A 20,340-nucleotide genomic window follows, 5' to 3' on the forward strand; every position below is an offset into this window, starting at 1 on the left:
TTTTCAAGATTCCACATATAAATGAGATCATGTTGTATTTGGCTTTCTATACCAGGCTTATTTTACTTAAAAGAATGTCCTCCAGGTTTATTCATTTTGTTGCAAATAACAGGATTTCCTTCTTTTTTTTTTTTTTTTTGGGATATGAACCATGTTTTATTTTCAATGGAGATGTTCACACAGGGTTGGACGTTACATATAATGACATGAAAGCTGGGTCATCAGGAATCAAAAAAGTTGTCTCTGAGGTCATGGAAATTCAGAAACATCAATTTTAGGAGGCTACTTTGAGGCAGAAATGCTCCCAAAGGTTTCCATTTCCTAGACAGAAAAATTCTGCGGAGAGGCTCCAGGGAGTTAGGTGGATCCTTCACTGCTGAGGGTGAGAAAACTTTCATTCAATGCAGAGGTGCTGAACCAATAGGTTTCAAAGGCTTCCAAGTAGCCCAAACCTTGAAAGTTGGCATCCTAAAGCTGAGTCACCAACTGTTCCTGAGGAATCAAGTCACCATCTGTGTCTCTGACACAATGTCCAGTCAGGCCTCAGTTGAAATGAGCTGGATGATTTTAAGTGTAAGATGCCTGAACTCCTTCATTTTTTTTAAGCTGAATATTATTCCATTGTGTACATACACCACATTTTCTGTATTCATTCGTCTGGGATACTGAGACTGATTTCATATCTTGGTTATGGTGAATAATGCTGCAGTGATCATGAGAGTGCAAATATCTCTTCAACATACTGATTTCATTTCCTTTGGATATATTCTCAGGGAATGCAATTTTGAAGTGCTTAAAGGAAATGATTGTCAATCTAGAAATCAGACTGGATATTAGAACATATTTGCAACAGAATAATAATGAAAATACATATCAATATTATGTGAATCAGTTAAAACTATACTTGGTGAGAAATTTGCAGCCTTAAATGCATATGTTAGAAAGAAAAAAGTAAAAAATCAGTGATCAAAATATCTACCTCAAGTTAGGAAAAACAGAAAATCAAACCCAACCTAATAGAAGAAAGAAAATGATAAAAAGTAAACATTAATGGAATAAAAACCAAATTGACAGGAGGAAATATTAACAAGTCCAAAGTTTGTTCTTTAAGAAGATAAGTAAAATATGTAGACCTCTAGAATACTGATCAAGAACAAAAAGAGGATAAATTATCAGTATCGGGAATGAAAAGAAGACATTTCTTTATAAATTTTGCAGATGTTGAAAAAGTAGGAATATATTATGAACAGCCTCTTGCAGACAAATGAGAAGTATTAGATGAAATGGACAAGTTTTTAAACACACTTCATCAAAATTGGTATAAAGAAATACAAGGTGTGACAATTAAGTTTGCGAACTCATTGTAGAAAAAGTGCTGCACACCTCATTGCTGAATCTCACGATAATCACCTTCTAAGTACTCCCCCTTAGGAAGCTATGTATGGATGCCAGTGCCTAGTCCACCCAACAAAGCAACTTTAGAACTCTTTCTGGAATGGCCATCAGAGCTGTCGTCGTATTACCTTTGATGTCCTGAATGTTATCAAAATGTTCCTTTCAATATGTCCTTTATCTTCAGATAAAGAAAAAAGTGATTGGGGGCCATATCAGGTGAGTAGGGAATGTGTTCCAATACAGTTATTTGTTTATTACTTGGGAAGAACTCTAAAAGGATTATAGACAAACCATTAGAGTTCATAATTTAGCAAGACTACTTGATGCAAGGTCAGTATACAAAATTAATCATATACATGTATACAAACAACAAAAAATAGAAAGTAAAATTTATAAAACAGTATCATTTACAATAGAACCAAACTTAAATCTTGCAAGACCTTTAGATAAAAAAGTATAAAGCATTGAAAGGAATAAAATCTAATAATCTATACTCATCGATTGGAAGACTCAATATTGTAAGGATGTTACTTTTCCCAAATTGATAGATTAAATGGAATCCTAATAAAATCCAGATGATTCATATATATGGTAGAAGGAGGGACTAATAACAAAGTGGATCTAAAATTCACATGGACATGAAAAAGATGTAGTCAAGACCATCTTGAACAGACGGAAGACTTTCAATATCAGGTAACAAAATTTATTGTAAAGGTACAGTAATTACATTGTGGTGCTAGCACAAGGATAGACAGATCTATAACAGAATTGAGAGCCTAGAAACAATCCCATACATGTATAATTACTTGACTTATGGAACTATAGTCAGAGAAGAATGGATTTTTCATTAAATTAAATGGTGCTGAGTCATGTGGGGAAAGGACAGGGAATGAATCTTGACTTCTACCTCACAATGTATACAAAGTCCTATTTGGATTACAGATTTAAATGTGAAAGATAAAAATATCGAAACTGGAAAATAGATTTATGATCTTGGAGTAGGTAAAAAAAGGAAGGAAGATTGATAAGTTGGACTTTATTAAATTAAAAACTTGTTTGGGAGTGTGAGCTGGGAAATAAATAAATAAATAAAAACTTCTTGTTCATTTAAAGACATTATAGTGAGGGTGAAAGACTAGTCACAGGAGTGAGTACATATTTGTTGTAATACGTACCCAACAAAGCTTCTTGTAGAACTACAAATCAGTGGGGGCAAAGGCATCAAAGTTCAAAAAGGTCAAAATACTTGAACAGACACTCTACAAAAGAAATCATCCAAAGGCAAGTATGCGTCCAGTGATTATGTTTACATCGGAAAAATGCAAATTAAAACCACAATGGGATAACACTATATGCCCACTGAAATGGCTAAAATTAAAAAGACTGACACTATCTAGTATTAATGATGTGAACCAACTGAAAATTACATGCTGCTAGTAAGTGTATGTAAAAAGTTTTTTTAAAATGGTTTGGCTTTATATTCTAAAAGGTGACCATTCAGATACCTCCAAACTCAGTTGTAACTAAGTATACACCCAACATAAATCTATACATACGTTCACTAAAAGGCAAAAGTAGACAAAAATATTCATTGTAGCATTATTGTTAATAGCCCAAATGTCCATCAAAATAGAATGGATAAACATGTTTCTTCTAACAACATGGATGTTCATCAAGCATAATAATTGAGTAAAAGAAACTAGATGGAAATTAGTATGTAGTATATAAATAAAGATCACAAGCAAAATATGTAGTGTTAGAAATCATAGTGGTTACTTTTACCAGGATAGTGAATTGAGGGAGCATAATGTGGGGGACTTCTGGCTTATAGTAGTTTTCTATTTATCTTGATGGGATTGCAGGTGGTACAAATTTGTACACTTTGTGAAAAGTCTTCAAGATATACACTTACAATTTGTATAATTTTTTGTTTTATATTTATGTTTACTTAAACCCTCCACTCCCCAAATAACTTTAAAGACGGTGTTATCTTTCTACATATCGCCTACTCACAAACCATATAGGGAGTATGCTTCTACCCCCACCACTCCATCAGAAAGGCTCTTGCTGAATCACTAATAACACCCATATTTGTCAAAAAAACTTGGGCATCTTTTGCATTCTCATTTAATCTCAGCAACATGTGGATGTTTGTTTGTTTGTTTTTTCTTGAAATACTTTTTGACACCACTCACTCCTGGTTCTCTGCCTTCCTGTGCTTATGTCTTGTTGCAATATCTTTCTCTACTCATCTTCCAGCTGCTGAGTTCCTCAGGACACAGTCCTAAATCTTCTTAATGTACCATCTCTCCTTAGGTTATGCCTTACATCCGTGATTTAAAATGCTGTCTACCATACTTGCTGAAAATTCCCAAACTCCTGTCTCCATCCCAGACTTCTCTTCTGAGCTCTTATAGAGTATCTGATTTGATCTTTTGTCTTAAAAGCATCTTAAAATGAGCATATCTAATCATGTTTTTTTTTGTTGTTTTTTTTTTTTGGAGTTGGAGTCTCACTCTGTCGCCCAGACTGGAGTGCAGTGGCCGCTCCCGGCCACCGCAGCCTCGACCTGCTGGGCTCTGGCAATCCTTCCACCTCAGCCTTTCAAGTAGCTGGAACTACAGGCGTGCACTACCACACCCGGCTAATTTTTTGATTTATTGTAGAGATGAGGTCTCACCAAATTGCCCAGGCGGGTCTCGAACTTGCAGGCTTAGGCAATCCACTCACCTCAGCCTCCCAAGGCGCGGGATTACAGGCTGAGCCACCGAGCCCGGCCACGTCTAATTTTAAACTGAATCTTTTTTCTAATTCTACCTCTCCATCTCCATATAAGTATGCTAGTATTTTTATGCATATTAGCAGGTTCAGGTCCTTGATTGGGAAGAGGGTAAAACAAGATTACACTTATCTCCACAAATGTCTACTAATTTCTCAAGTAGAGATCTTGGCGTCATACCTCTCAATAACCTCCCCCTGACACACACACACACACACACACCTGCATCCAGACCACTGTATGATTCTATTGATTCTACCTCCTAAATATATCTCAACCCCACCCTCTTTGCTACATCTCCACTGTTGTTAATCTTTTCTAAACCACCGTCATACTCAGCGCAGGGGTCCCCAAACCCCAGGCTATGGACCAGTACCAGTCCAGAGCCTATTAAGAACCAGGCCACACAGTAGGAGGTGAGTGGTATTTATAGCCGCTCCCCATTCCTCGCATTACGGTCTGAGCTCCATGTTCTGTCAGATCAGCACAGCATTAGATTCTCATAGGAGTGGGAACCCTATGGTGAATGAACTGCACATGTCAGAGATCAAGGTTGTGCACTCCCTTTGACAATCTAATGCCTGATGATCTGAGGTGGAGCCGCGGTGGTGATGCTAGCGCTGGGGAGTGGCTGCAAATGCAGATTAACATTAGCAGTGAGGTTTGACTACACAGAGACCATGATAAATCAGTTGCTTGCAGACTTATCAAAACCCTATCAGTGAGTGGCAAGTGAGTCGATGTACTTCAATTATACGGCTGCATCTGGTGGCAGACTTTAAGTCAGAATCTGACACTTATATTTTAGTCCTTGCGTGACCTGCCCATTATTTTATTAACCACGTCTGTCATTTTTTTAATGGTGAATTATACAATTATTTTATTATGTATTACAATGTAATAATAATAGAAGAAAGGTGCACAATAAGTGTTATATGCTTGAATTCTCCCAAAATCATCCCTCCCCGCCCCCTACCATCCGTGATGCCACAAAGTTGGGAACTGCTGCCCAGAGTATGAAAGAATTGCTTGTTTCCTCTGGTTTGATCTTTTATTTCTTCAAAATTGCTGTCTGAGAAAGGTACCAAGTAGTAATTGTAATGCCTGGAGACAGTTTTTGATGATTAGGCCATCTTCTCATTGCTAAGCTAATTTGGCAGTGTGGCCAGATTTTATTTAAGCCCCTATAGTGGAATACCTTCGCCTACATTTCTCAGATTGGAACTTTTGAAAAGTAGAGGCAGAGAGTTCTCAGTAGCAGTCTTGGCTAAACAACTGCTAGAACTGCAGTTTCTTAAAAAACATTAGGGCCATACAAAGGAAAAATGGTCTAATTGTATTCGCTTACTACTGAGATGGGCAATATTGTTTGTGTAAAGGATGTTAGCTATTTTAGTCACATTAGTATGCTATGTTACCATAGTAAGCATATGACATGTCTTTTAAGCAAGATTAAGCAAAAAATGACTACATTTGACAATATTAATGTATTCATATATGTTTCATAAGATATGCAGACTTTGATGTTACAAGATATTCTGCATTTTCTTAGATGGCTTATGTTTGCTTTCTTCACCTTAGATATATTTTTAATGAAATTATTGATTTTTACAGCTGATCTTAGTAAAATGATGTTTACTGGTATGTTTGGTAGAAATTATAAGTCCAACAATTTGAAACAGCTTTAGCCTACTAGCATTTCTTAACCATGAAAATATGGCCTGTTTACTTCCAGTTTTAGACCAGATGAATTTTATTTCAAAAAGGAAATGTTTTAGAGATTTATCATATTTCTTAATGGTAAATGAAGTATTCTTTTTTATTCTTAAAGTCTATATACCACACTTAGAAACTTCCTATAAACTGAAAAAATCATGCTCAATATTTATTTGCATATTAGCAGGTTCAGGGTCCTGATGGGGAAGGGAGTAGAGCAAATAGAATGAACATTTTGAATGTTTAGAAAAGGCCAACTTTCTACTTTTAGTATTATTCTACCTTTAGCAAAATTGTTATTCTCTCTGAGTGAAATAATTTTTGAAGCTTCATTTATTTATTGATATTTGCAGATTTACCAGAGATTCATAACTATCCTCAGGTCAATAAAACTAGAAACTCATAAGAGTTTATAGATGTCTGCTTCCGGGTATGACTAAATATGTTTCTGAATTTCATAATCCGGTTGCTACTGCCGACTCTTTCTTTGGGTTTTTAAAATGTAGATCACTGACTCTAGAGCTAGTGAAAGAATAGGAAGAATATTGAAGTTCTTTCTAAAGTACTATAGTATATGCAAATATGGTACATTTTGGTTATTCAGGGGACAAGAAGGAATTAAGTACAGAGAACTCTGCCATATACAAAAACATTCTTCTCGTGCTATTTGACAATTAAGGGACTGTATAAATAAATACAATGGGGTGGCTTGTATGTTTATTTCTTAAAAGGGGAAGGAGCATCTTTATTTCATCAGAAAAACAATGTCAGTTGCTTGCCATTTATTTTCTAGCAAAACAGCTACTTGCAAAATTCCAATCGACAGCTTTCTTCTCCCTGGTGTTTAATTAAAATCTTTCTCTGGCAATACATGATACTAAGGATGGCATATAGATTCATTTATTTTACCAGGAAAGATTTGAGTCAGCCATATCTTTCTAGCTTTCAGCTTTATTAAGAATTATGTCTTCTCTTGTTTTAGCAATTTTGTCTAATAGCAACATCATTGGCAAAGAGTAGATATCTTTTTACAATCTTTCTTTACCTATGTCAGTATATATGAGGGGGGACCCCAAAAAAACCTCCAAGAATTATCTTTTGGAGTGCAGGCCCCTTGCAGCACAGGTTTTCCACACTAAGTAACTGTTCTGGGAACCCATCGACATTAGTGTATCCAGGTAGTATTGTGAGAGGCTGCTCTCAGCTTCAGTGAAATTTTTTTGGAGATTCTTTCAACGCATTTGCCCATTTCATGATGGGTGACTTTCAAGTGTACCTGTGCACACCGCACTGAGTATTCATCATTTGTTTTGTTTTGTTTTGTTTTACCAAAAATCAACATGACACCAGTACCCCACCCTTCCTATTCACCCAGTCTCGCCCTCAGCAATTTTGTTTTTGTTTGTTTGTTTCCCTTGATGAAAAATATCCTCAAAGGGAAACATTTTGGTGATGTGGAAGAGGTGGGCAGAAGCTGTAAAAGGCATCAAAATTGACAAGTTCTCAAACTGTTTTGAGCAGTGGGAAAAGTGTCTTGATCGGTGTATTGCATCAAACAGCAAGTACTTTGAAGGTGACATGTAAGACAATGTTTAATACACAATTTTGAATTTTAAAGTTCCAGATTTTTGGGGGTCCCCCCTCATATACACACCTGGGTTGACAATTAAGTTCACGAACTCCTCCCAGAAAAAGTGCTACTTAACTCATTGCTGAATATCATTATGGTCACCTTCCAAATACTCCCCTTGGGAAGCTATGCACTGACAACAGAGCCTAGTCCACCCACCAAAGCAATTTTGGAACTCTTTTTCTGGAATGGCTAGCAGAACTGTCATCGTATTACCCTTGATGTCCTGAATGCCATCAAAATGTAATCCTTTCAATATTTTCTTTATCTTTGGATAAAGAAAAAAGTCATTGGGGGCCAGATCAGGTGAGTAGGTAGGGTATTCCAATACAGTTATTTGTTTACTGGCTAAAATTCCCTCACAGACAGTGCTGTGTGAGCTGGTGCATTGTTGTGATGCAGGAGCTCCTTTGGGACCATTTTTGCACACAACTTTCTCATGCAAAGATTTTCAGATAAGATTTTCCTAACTGTTTCAATGCTTATTTGGTCTGCTATGCTTCTCAGTCAATGATATTGATGCACAACTTGATGAATTTTTGCAATGTTTTTGCCAGTTCTGCTTGCTACTGGCCGTCCTTCCTGCTCTTCATCAGTGAAACTTTCTCTCCCCTCAGAAAAATGTTTAATCCATTTGTACACTGCCATTTTCTTATAGCATTATCCCCATAAACTTGAACTAACATCTCCATGATTTTATTTCCACTCTTGCCAAGTTTAACAAGAAATTTAATATCTGTTTGTTGTTCTAATTCAAGCTTCAACATTCTCAATACGGCACACAGAAACACGCAACACAATAATGAACACCACTTAGCAAGACACTGCCACACATCAGCACGAACACAGCTATGAGACACTGATATACTAAGGTTATGAAACCTTACTGAGTTGTTTATACAGTGCTGCCAATGTAAGCTCACAGTGGCAGTTTGCAAACTTAATTGTCGGACCTCATATACAATTGATAATAAACCACTTGAATCTTACTTTCTAAAGAGTACATTTGTAAGATGTTTCATTCAAGAACAAGTAGAAAGGTCAGGTGCAGTGGCTCACACCTTAATCCCAGCACTTTGAGAGGCTGAGGCAGGAGAATCACTTGAGGCCAGGAGTTTGAGACTGCAGTGAGCTATGATTGAGGCACTGCACTCAAGCATGGGCAACAGAGGGAGACCATGTCTCAAAATAAATAAATAAATAAAAGAACAAATAGAGGGTACCAAAAATGTAAATACGGTATAAGTAAGAACATTTAGTTTTTTTCTTTTATGTAAGAGAGACAGAGAGAAAAAGAGAGAGAGAGAGAGTGTGTGTGTGTGTGTGTGTGTGTGTATGTAATGTAGTGTGGTGTATAGTGTTTAGCGATACAGGTCTTACCGTATTGCCCATGCTGATCGCAAACTCCTGGCTTCAAGTAATCCCTCCGCTCAGCTTCCCAAAGTGCTGGAAATACAGACGTGAGCCATCACAACTGGACTAGTTGTTTTTAATATAATTTTAAACTTTTAAAATTTCACTTCATTTAAACATGAGATTTCTTTTCCTGATCCCAGAACTGGTTTAAGGATGGTCATTCACTATTGTGAGACTAAGTGTTATTTTTTATGCTAATGAAAAAATAATGTTTTATAATCAAAGTTTAAACATTCAAAACAAGCATAATCTTTGTTTTGTTTTGTTTTGTTTTGAGTTGGAGTCTCACTCTGTCACTCAGATTGGAGTGCAGTAGCATGCTCATGGCCACTGCAGCTTCTATCTGCTGGATTCAGGTGATCCTTTCGCCTCAGGCTTCCAAGTAGCTGGAACCACAGATGGGCGCCACCATGCCCAGCTAATTTTTTTGATTTTTTTCTTTTCTTTTTTTGAGTTGGAGTCTCACTCTGTTGCCCAGACTGGAGTGCAGTGGCCGCTCCCGGCCATCGCAGCCTTGACCTGCTGGGCTCCGGCGATCCTTCCTCCTCAGCCTTCCAAGTAGCTGGAACTACAGGCGTGCGCTACCACATCTGGCTAATTTTTGATTTGTTGTAGAGATGAGGTCTCGCCAAGTTGCCCAGGCGGGTCTTGAACCTGCAGCCTCAGGCATTCCACTCACCTCAACCTCCCAAAGTCACAGGATTACAGGCTGAGCCACCGAGCCCGGTTTTTTTGATTTATTGTAGAGATGAGGTCTTGCTATGTTGCCCAGGCTGATCTCTACCATGGGCTCAGGCAATCCTCTCTTGCCTCCACCTCCCAAAGTGCTGTGATTACAGGCGTGAACCGCCACACCCAGCAAGCATCATGTTTATACTTTTAAACAGAGAAGTTTAAAAAAGAAAATCACCTAGAGGCAGTGGGTAGCCCCTTGAATTATTTTAAACAAGGAATGACGTGCATACTTAGATTTGTATTTTAGAATGATCCCTGGCAGCTGTGTGGAAACATACTAAAGGCAGGAAGGACAAGTAGGAGGCTGTTGGAATAATCAGGGCAAAAAAAAAAAAAAGTCTTTTAAGACAGTAATAGTGAGAACATACAGGAGGGGACAGACTCACTGGGCTTGATGATAAGGCATTGAATAGGATGAGAAGGGTGGGGTAAGTTTGAAAAGGACTCCAGGTTTCTAGCCTAAGTGACAGGGTAGAGAACCCTCAACTAATAAAACATTGGAAATGGAATCGATTTTGAAGGAAAGATTGTGGAGTCAGTTTTGTTTGTGTTAAGTGTGAGTTGCCTATGGCACACCAGAGGAGGATATCCTCTTTGTCATTTGAGATGCAGACCTGGAATTTAAGAGATAAGTGTAGATATCATCAGTATAAATGGTTGTTGAAACATTGGGAAACTGAGAAATCACTAGGAAACCATGAGGCCAAAGACTGAAGAATGGCCAAAGAAATAAGAGAAAAACAAGAGCATGGTATACAGGAAACAATGGGAGAAGAACTGGAGAAAAAGTCATTTACAGCATCAAATGACAATTAGAAACAAAATAGGGTGAAGATTAAAAAAGTATTGATTAGCCGGGCTCGGTGGCTCAGCCTGTAATCCCGCGCCGTTGGGAGGCTGAGGTGAGTGGATTGCCTGAGCCCGCAGGTTCGAGACCCGCCTGGGCAACTTGGCGAGACCTCATCTCTACAATAAATCAAAAATTAGCCGGTCGTGGTAGCACGCGCCTGTAATTCCAGCTACTCGGAAGGCTGAGGCGGAAGGATTGCCGGAGCCCAGCAGGCAAGGCTGCGGTGGCCGGGAGCAGCCACTGCACTCCAGTCTGGGTGACAGAGTGAGACTCCAACTCAAAAAAAAAAAGTTTTGATTAAAATCAGCAATTTTGATGTTACTAGTATCTGAAAACAGTCAATAGAGTGAGTTAAAGATAAAAACCAGATTACTGTAGGTTTCAGATTGAGTAGCAGCAATGTCTAGAATAATCTTACCCTTTCTTGGTTATAAAGAAAGGGTAAATGAATGAGCGATTACTAGAAGAAAGATAGAAATTAATAGAAGGTTTTCTTATGAGTTTTGTTTGTTTTCATTCTTTTTTAGGACCAGAGTGTGTTTGTGTCTGAAAAAAAGGAATACATTGTTCCAAAAGAGGTTAAAATGATAGTAAATGACCCAAAGTCCATGAAGAAGCTAGAAGGGTATTCAGAGCATGGTGTTTTCTGTGAATAAGTCATATGTGTACATAAGAAATGACTGCACAGGCCGGGCATGATGGCACAAGCCTGTAATTCCAGCACTTTGGGAGGCTGAGTTGAGGGGATTGCCTGAGCCCGCAGGTTCAAGAACAGCCTGGGCAACTTGGCAAGACCTCAGCTTTACAATAAATCAAAAAATTACCCAGGCATGGTACCTCATGCCTGTAGGTTACCCCAGGGTCACCTGAGCCCAGCACGTCGATGCTGGGATAACTGTGAGTGTGCCACTGCACTCCAGCCTGGGCGACGGAGTGAGACTCCAACTCAAAAAAATAAATAAGTAAATTACTGCACAAAATGATAGTTCCTGATACTAGAATTTAAATGCCAAGTGTTAAGTGACTAAAAAGAGGGTCTAATTATTCTGAAGGAATTGGGAAAAACTTGACAGTTTGATATCAAATGCTTCAAAAACTCAGTAGGATATCCTGCCATATTTAGTTTCTACTTTATAAATCAGTGCATTATTGAGCAGTATGCAGTATAAACCTTCAGTTCACTTGCTGATGAGATTCTTTAGTTGTATATAGAATTCCCCTTGTTCAGTCTGCTCTATCACTTTCATTGTCTTTAGGCACTTTGTCAGTCCATATGTGTATGCCAACTCCATAGAACCATCAGTTTTGTGGAACCTTTTCTCTTGGAGAGCACAACCATGCAAGAACCTCCCTCAATTACAGTAAAGTACTACCACATATTCTGTCTCAAAACTTCCCTAGAGTCATAAAATTAATACATTTTACATTTGGACTCAGTATTTACTTTGTACAGTAAGTCCCTACATACAAATTAGTTCCGTTCCAAGAGTACATTCATAAGTCTAACAAAGTTAGCCTACATATCTAACTAATACAATCGGCCATATAGTACTGCACTGTAATAGGTTTATAATATTCTTTTCACACAAATAATATGTAAAAAGCAAACAAAAAAATAATGCATTTTTAATCTAACAGTACCTGGAAAAGTACTGTAGTACAGTATAGTACAACAGCTGCTATTCAGGGGCTGGCATCAAGTGAACAGGCAAGTAGACTTACTGACTGGAGGAGGGAGAGGAGTTGGGAGATGGTAGAGGTGAATGGTCATCAGCAGTATGAGATGAGGGCAAGATGGACGTGATTGGAAATGCAAACACACAGTCGCATCTTTGAAAGGTCACACTTGTAGGTTCGAATGTAGGGGACTTACTGTATAATTCATGTTGTAGGTAATCTGTCTGTGGTAATCTTGAGTTAATTCTGTCTCAGTTATTCTAGTCCATGCAGTAAGGGCAAAAGAGTAAGACTATGAGGTTGTGTCAGTAAAAGAGTAGTTGTAGGTATGAAATAATAGTATGGACAAACTATTAGGATTTGGCTTTTAAAACAGAAGGCCTGAGTACTACTATAATACACATCATCTCAAGTGTGGGAAACATCTCATTTTGCTTTTGCACTCATCTCCTAAACTTTGGCTCTGTGAGGCCTCTTGAATGCCTTAAAAATTCCAAGAATTCTTCATTTGGCTCTTTGAGGTTAGGGAAATGCTTTTCTGTTTGCTCATGAAGTACATTGTGATTCTAGCTTTAGGGATAACCAGTGCTTTCCATATATTCATCCTTATTCCTAGTGTGTGGTTTAAAATAATCACCACTGACTTGAATTTTTGTGTGTGTGTGTTGGAGTCTCACTCTGTCGCCCAGACTGGAATGCAGTGGCCGCTCCCGGCCACCACAGCCTCAACCTGCTGGGCTCCGGCGATCCTTCCGCCTCAACCTTCCAAGTAGCTGGAATTATAGGCATGTGCTACCACGCCCGGCTGATTTTTTTTATTTATTGTAGAGATGAGATCTCACTACCCAGGCAGGTCTCGAACCCGCAGGCTCAGGCAATCCACTCACCTCAGCCTCCCAAAGGCACGGGATTACAGGCTGAGCCACCGAGCCCAGCTTGACTTATTTTTTTGTCTAAGAAATACTCTTCTCATTTTCCCATTCTAAGCATTTAATGACAAGCATTCTTCAAATCCAAATTAGCTAAATATATTTCATGAGGAAGGAATTCTGATATCCTAATTGAGAGATTTATTTTCATACTCTCATAAGCATACAGATGTGGCTAGCTATATACTGTTAATATTGACATACATTTAAAATTTATACTTTCAGTAAAATCTACAAGCTGGTTATCTACTCTGCTTGAAAACATAAAGTTCAACAGAGGGTAGAGAAAGAGACAAATGAAAGAAACATGGACTAATAAAAATACAGAATCCTAGAATTTTTAGAGTTGAAAGGAATCTCAGCAGTCATCAGATAAGTTTTGAGAAAATTGAGGAAATGTCTATAGAAGAGGGGACACACTTGTTCTGTATGTCCTCTAAAGGTAGAATTGAGAACCCAATGATGGAAGCACCTTGGGGATAGATTTGGGGTTCATTTTAAAGAAAGTCTTTCTAATTGTCAACACTATTCACAAGTGGGAGTAGAATTTTCAAGAGAGACATTCAGGTTAGGGGCTGAGCCTTGGAGGTGTGGTTGGAGTCAGTGACCTTAGTGGTCCCTTCTAATCCTGGAATTCTTATCTAAACCAGTGCTTTTTTCTTTTCTCTTAACTTTTCAAAACTGTATGTACAGTGAAGTTCAAAAATCTACAAATGGATTATAGAGATCAATGCATGTTTCCAAATATATGCACCTGTGACTATTTCCATTACTTCAGGAGACTCTCCAGTCAGTACTTGCTCTTACCAGAGATAACCGCTATTCTGATTCCTGTAATCATAGAATTGTTTTACTTGTTATTGAATTTCACATAAATGGATTCATAGAATATTAACTCTTATGGGTCTGGCTTTTGCTCACCATTATGTCTAGAGATTCATCTATGTTGCTTGTAGCAATAATTTAGTCTGTATAGTATTCTATTTATTTCACTGTGGGAATATATCATAATGTATCCATGCTACTGTTGATGGGCACATGGATTGGTTCCACTTTGAAGCTGTTACTAATAAAGCTGCTATGAACATTCTCATACATGTCTTTTGTTGAGCATATGTTCTCATCTCTCTAGGATATGTTCCAAGGAAGAAAGTTACTGGTGCATAGGATAGGTGTATTTTAGCAGGTATTGCTAAATAGTTTTCCAAAATGATTGTGCCCATTTAAATTCCCAGTAGCAACATAAGATAACTTCAGTTCCTCCTCATTCTTGACAATACTGTATATTGTCATTCTTGATTTTAGCCATTTCAGTGGGTACAGAGTACTAGTACTATCTCTTTGTTTGTGGTTGTTGGTCATTTGAATACTCTTTAATGAAGTGCTTGTTTTATATCTAGCCCTTTTTACAAAATGGGATCATTTATTTTTATCTCACTGATTTAAAGTTCTTTATATATTCTGAATGAGTCTTTTTTTTTTTTTCTTTTCTTTTTCTTTTTTTTTGAATCGGAGTCTCACTCTATCGCCCAGGCTGGGGTACAGTGGAATGCTCACAGCCACTGCAGCCTTGACTTGCTGGGCTCAAACGATCCTTACATCTCACTCAGCCTTCCAAGTAGCTGGAATTGCATGCATGCGCCACCATGCCTGGCTAATTTTTAAATTTATTATAGAGTTGAGGTCTTGCCAGATTGCCAAGGCTGATCTTGAACCTCTGGGCTCAGGCAATCCTCTTGCCTCCACCTCCCAAATTGTTGGGATTTCAGGTGTGAGCCACCGGCCCAACTAAATATGAGTCTTTAGTAGGTATTTGTATTACAAATATAACATCCCAGTCTGTGACTTGCCTTTTTATTCTTTTTTTTTTTTTTTTGAGTTGGAGTCTCACTCGGTCGCCCAGACTAGAGTGCAGTGGCCGCTCCCAGCCACCGCAGCCTCGTCTGCTGGGCTCTGGCGATCCTTCCACCTCAGCCTTCTTTGTAGCCAGAATTACAGGCATGCGCTACCAAGCCTGGCTGATTTTTTTATTTATTGTAGAGATGAGGTCTTGCTGCCCAGGCGGGTCTCGAACCCTCGGGCTCAGGTAATCCACTCACCTCAGCCTCCCAAAGGCGCGGGATTACAGGCTGAGCCACTGAGCTGGCTCTTTTTATTCTTTTAACAGCGTCTTTTGATAAACAGATGTTCTTAATTTTAGTGAACTTCAATTTATCATTTTTCTCTTTTATGGTTAGTACTTTGTCCTCTTTAAGAAATCTTTGCCCAAGGTCATGAAGACATTTAGACCAATGATTCTTAAATTGTGGTACTAAACTAGATAATAGGGAGCATTCATTAGTTCACACACATAAAAAGAAGTAAATGGATATAATTGTACTGTTTTCTCCCATAGTTTATTCTTAAACTTTGGATATTAAGCTATGAATAAGTAGATAATGATGATACTAAGTATGAAATTTTTTAACTAAGAAGGTGTTCAGTTAGGATAGGATAGGCTATTGCTATTTATTACCATGTTGTTATGGTAATAAACCCACAAAATCTCTGGGCTTTTTTTCTCATTTATGCTACTTGTCCAAAGTGAGTCAAGAGGGGCTAGGCTATTTGTGGTCACTTCGGCAACCAGGCTGATGTAAACTCCCTCATAATGTATATTTCCAGAGTCATGTATTTGGGTGAGGGAAACATGGCAAATTGCTTGTAGACTCAAGTGTTCTTCCTAGAAGAATCATATGTCACTCACTCATATGAGTTACATGGGCCTTGCCTAATCTCTGAAGCAGTGGGGAAATGCAATCCTGTGTTTTTGAAGAAGAACTAAAAATATTTATGAACTGCCATAATAACTATTACAATAAATATGGGCAAGTTACTTAACCTCTCTGTGGATTAGTTTATTCACTATAAAATAGTGGCTAATGATAGTATCTACTCATATGGTGGTTGTAAGGATTAAGTAGGCTAACACATGGATGACACTTAAAATAGTGCCTGGTACTTGGTAAACAGTAAATGCTTGTTGCTATTACTGCTATCGTTACTGTTATTAGATTCTATGTGATGGCACCATACTACCTGCTTTATTTACATGAATAAGTTCTTCAAACAACTCCTATAATATGTACTATTTCTGTTCTCATTTATAATGAGAAAACTTTGGTTTGGAGACTTTAACTTCCCTAAGTTTCACAACTAGTAAAAGATTAAATTTAAGTCTAGGCAGTCTAACCCCAGAGCCCTTATAGTAACTATGACTCCCTATCAGATAGCAAATAAATATTAACAGAAGAATTCAGAAATGCATACCATACTTAGAGAACTCTGTGTGCGTATGCTCTTGCTTGTTATTTTATATTGAGTCTTTAATATATTCCATTTTATGCTAGTTTGCAAAGGTGTTTCTAGTTCATTTCATTAAATTAAATATACTATTTAATGGTATTCTAATGGTCTGACACCTAAACAAATTTAGAGTGTATTTTGTTCTTTATTAACAGATGTAGAAACTTGAGCCAGAGTGGCTTAGTGATCCCAGAAGCCACAGCTAGTTGGTGGCATAGCCCAAACTCTGAATCACATTTCCTGACTTCACTTCAGAGCTCTTCCTGTTGTCTCAGGTTGCCTCCCTATAGTTTATATTGCACGTAATCCTTTTACTAAAGGTTGGAGGTGCTTTGTTTTTCTCCCCAAAGTTTGAGTGAATTCGTTGTAGAAAACCACAATTATGCTTTTTACTCTTAGCTCACGTTGCTACGTCTTGATTGTAGTTTATCAGTTTTGTCTTTTAAATATTCTAACATTACTAAACACCCAGGGCCAAATTAGATACTTGGAGAGAGTTTGTAGCATGAATAAATGCCTCCAGAGAAGATGCTTCTGTGGAAAAACATTATAATGATGAGCTTAAGAGTACCAATAACTTTTCTTTTTCATGTAAGGCAGTTTGGCGTCAAATTTCTGAAGGCAAAGAGATGACAGTGGAATTAGAGATAAATCAAGTATATTACACCTGAGGTTTAACTTAAGGTACATTAGCAAGAAGTAAAACAACAACTTATTTAACAAAAGCTTGTTACTTTTCCTGCCAGTGACATAAGAATGTACATATATCAACCTCAAATATGTTGTAATTTTCAAAGTTAAACCTTTTAAGGAAATGCTAAGTTCATTGTCATGGTCTCTTTTCCCATAATTAAATGTTCTTTTTGTTTAATAATTTCATTGTATTTTCATGTAATCTTATCCTGGAAAGTAAACAGGATATAAATTGAGTTAGCCATGTATTTCTAACCAAAATAGGAATTTCTTAATCTGTTACTGTGTAGTAGAGAAGCAATAAGAAAGTCACAACACTTTTTTCTCCTCAGTATCAAAATATGTCAGTTATCTGTCAAGAAGATAAACTTAATCTGTGCTGTGTGGTATTACACTTCTGGGAAAATTTATTATTGTTTTGGGAATACTTGATGCTTTTGCTGGTCTCCTGTAATTTAAAATATTAATTTTGTATTAAAATAAATACTGCCTTATAAAACTGAAAGCAGAATTTAAGAGAAGTTTTAATATAAACATGAGTTTAATAAACTGTGCCCTCATACTTTCCCTGCTTGACGTGTTTCCTTGTCTCTGCTCTGTAGGCTAAATCTAATGAGATAGAGAATATAGCACTAGAAATTTTCTCCAAGGCATCCTTCAGCAGTAAGCTGGAAACTTCTTTTTTTTTTTGAGTTGGAGTCTCACTCTGTCGCCCAGACTGGAGTGCAGTGGCCGCTCCCGGCCACCGCAGCCTCGACCTGCTGGGCTCTGGCGATCCTTCCGCCTCAGCCTTCCAAGTAGCCGGAATTACAGGCATGCGCTACCACGCCCAGCTGATTTTTTGATTTATTGTAGAGATGAGGTCTCGCCACCCAGGTGGGTCTCGAACCCACGGGCTCAGGCAATCCACTCACCTCAGCCTCCCAAAGGCGCGGGATTACAGGCTGAGCCACCGAGCCCGACTTGGAAACTTCTTAATGGTATTTTTCTAGAAAGGTGATTAGGGAGAATCTGGTCAAAGGTAACTTTAGCTCTGTATGTAGTCTTTTTTCCTTTCTTTCTTTTTTTTTTTGGTTCCCAAGTTATATTAAAGAACTCATATAGAATATTAAAGATAAGTGAATTTCAATCCTCCTCTTCGTCCCCTTCTTCATTTTGGTTAATTCGGAATTAATAAAATTTGTAACTCTTTGCTGATAGTGATTACGCGCAACCAATCATATAGATTATTCTTTAAATATTTTTTGGTGAAATATTTCAAATACCTTTTGGAAAAAGGCACCTCAGAAGTCACAGTGATTTTGCCCTTGCTTCTTTCAATGGTTATAACCCCTCTACCAAGATTACCAGCTTTTCCATTCACTTTGATCCTCTCTTGCAAAAACTGCTCAAAATTGACTGCATCCATGAGTTCATCTTTTACAGGGTGGGTGCAATCAAGAGTGAACTTCAAAGCCTGCTTCTTTTTTTTTTTTTGACCTCCTTCGCCACAAGCTTTTTCACGGACACCATGGTGGCAGTGAAGGCAGAAAGGGAGGAGGGGGACCTACCTTAGTCATATTTTTAAAAATGAAATTGTATTCAAATATTGCATGTGAAATTAAAATTTAATTTAATTTTTTTTAATTTTTTTTTTTTAAGTCGATCTCTCACTCTATAGCCCAGGCTGGAGTGCGGTAGCACAATCACAGCCACAGCAGTCTCAAACTGCTGGGCTCAGACATTCCTTCTCCTTCAGTTTTCTAAGTAGATGGGACTGTAGGCACGTGCCACCACACCCAACTAATTTTTTAAAACTTATTGTAGAGATGAGATCTCACCTTGTTTCCCAGGCTAGTCTTTTGCCTTGGCCTCTCAAAGTGCTGGAATTACAGGTGTGAGCCACCACCTCAGCTCTAAAATTTAACTTTAAAATGTCTGTGATTCTTGATGGAACTTTCCTCTTTCTTGAAAGTAAAATAATTGTATTACTGAAAGTTGGGAAGTTAAAACAAAGATTGAAAAGCACTTACCTATAATTTCACCCTAACATAACTACTTTGAACATTTTGGTGTGTTTCCTTCCAGTTTTTTTTATATACAAGTATCTGTTCTCTTAATATGCTTACAATCAGTACAATGTACTTTCTCAAATATTTTGCCGAAAACTGTAGCATAATTAACAAAAATAGCTTTCACATTCATTGTTTGCAGAGCATGTAAAGAAGTATTTTATCCTCACAGTATCCTTTTGAGGTGAAGAGAATAGATATTAACCCTATTTGACACACAGGGGTATGGAGAGTAGATGCTTTGATAGAAGGACTTGCTGGCTCAGGCAAGTGGATGCATTTAATATAGAAAGAAGAGCAAAACAAATAATTCCGCAAATTCTTAGTCCCTGAAGCCTAGTCTTGCTTACTGGACTTAGTGAATGTTTGAGTCAGCAGTAGGCAGCTCTGAAAATACAGGTTTTGTAAGATTATAGTAAATACACTGAACACCAAGAATCTTGAAGTGATTTTGTTAGTCTGGTTACTCTCCTGTTAGAGTGACAGCTAATATGGTTTTAAACTTATCTTTTCAGTTTCTCCTGGAAAAAAGTCAACTAAATCACTAGTTTATAAACCAGAAATATTACATCTAACCACTTGTTCTGAATTGCCATGGTAAGGTGAGAGCCTGGAGGCCCTATGTACAAAGGTTGAAGCCTTATCGTAGTGGGTGGGTTACTCGAGAAATGCTCCTAGGAAACTGGTCTTTTGGAGCCTTACATATGGCCAGTTTAAATTCTGTGGTCATATGTAACTTTCTGAAGTCCTGAACATTGTCAGCTCTGGGATTCAAAGGCAAAATATAGCAAAATAATTCTGAGTTTTTAAGATTCTTTCAGTTCAAATGTGATGTTAAGCACATTGCAATTGTGCCTACGCATCTTGTGAGGAAAACTCTAAACATTTTACTGTTCAAAGTAGTAAAGACTACCAATTGCTTTTGCTCCCTATAACTCACGTTTTTTCCTGTTTTCAACTTTTGGCTGAGTAAATTCCTCCTATTATCCAATGTTCTCTATTTTTCTGTTAGGAATTCTCCCTAGGAAGAGAATTTAATTTGTAAGTTGGTTGATTAAAATGAAGAACACTTTGATGAGATCAATTTCCTTTTATTACACTATAATTTTTTTTTTTTTTTTTTT

General features: G+C 37.7%; 1 protein-coding gene and 1 pseudogene across 2 annotated transcripts in view; one reads left to right on the forward strand and one right to left on the reverse strand.

Moving 5' to 3' along the window:
• Nucleotides 1-20,340, forward strand: part of HMG20A (high mobility group 20A) — a 78,306-nt gene that overhangs the window by 12,392 nt on the left and 45,574 nt on the right. The gene's annotated exons all lie outside the window — the stretch shown is intronic.
• On the reverse strand, nt 18,291-18,677 carry LOC110595419 (annotated as a pseudogene).

This window comes from Carlito syrichta, unplaced genomic scaffold (genome assembly GCF_000164805.1).
Source record: "Carlito syrichta isolate Samal-C Ts95f unplaced genomic scaffold, Tarsius_syrichta-2.0.1 Scaffold81549, whole genome shotgun sequence".
NCBI lineage: Eukaryota > Metazoa > Chordata > Mammalia > Primates > Tarsiidae > Carlito > Carlito syrichta.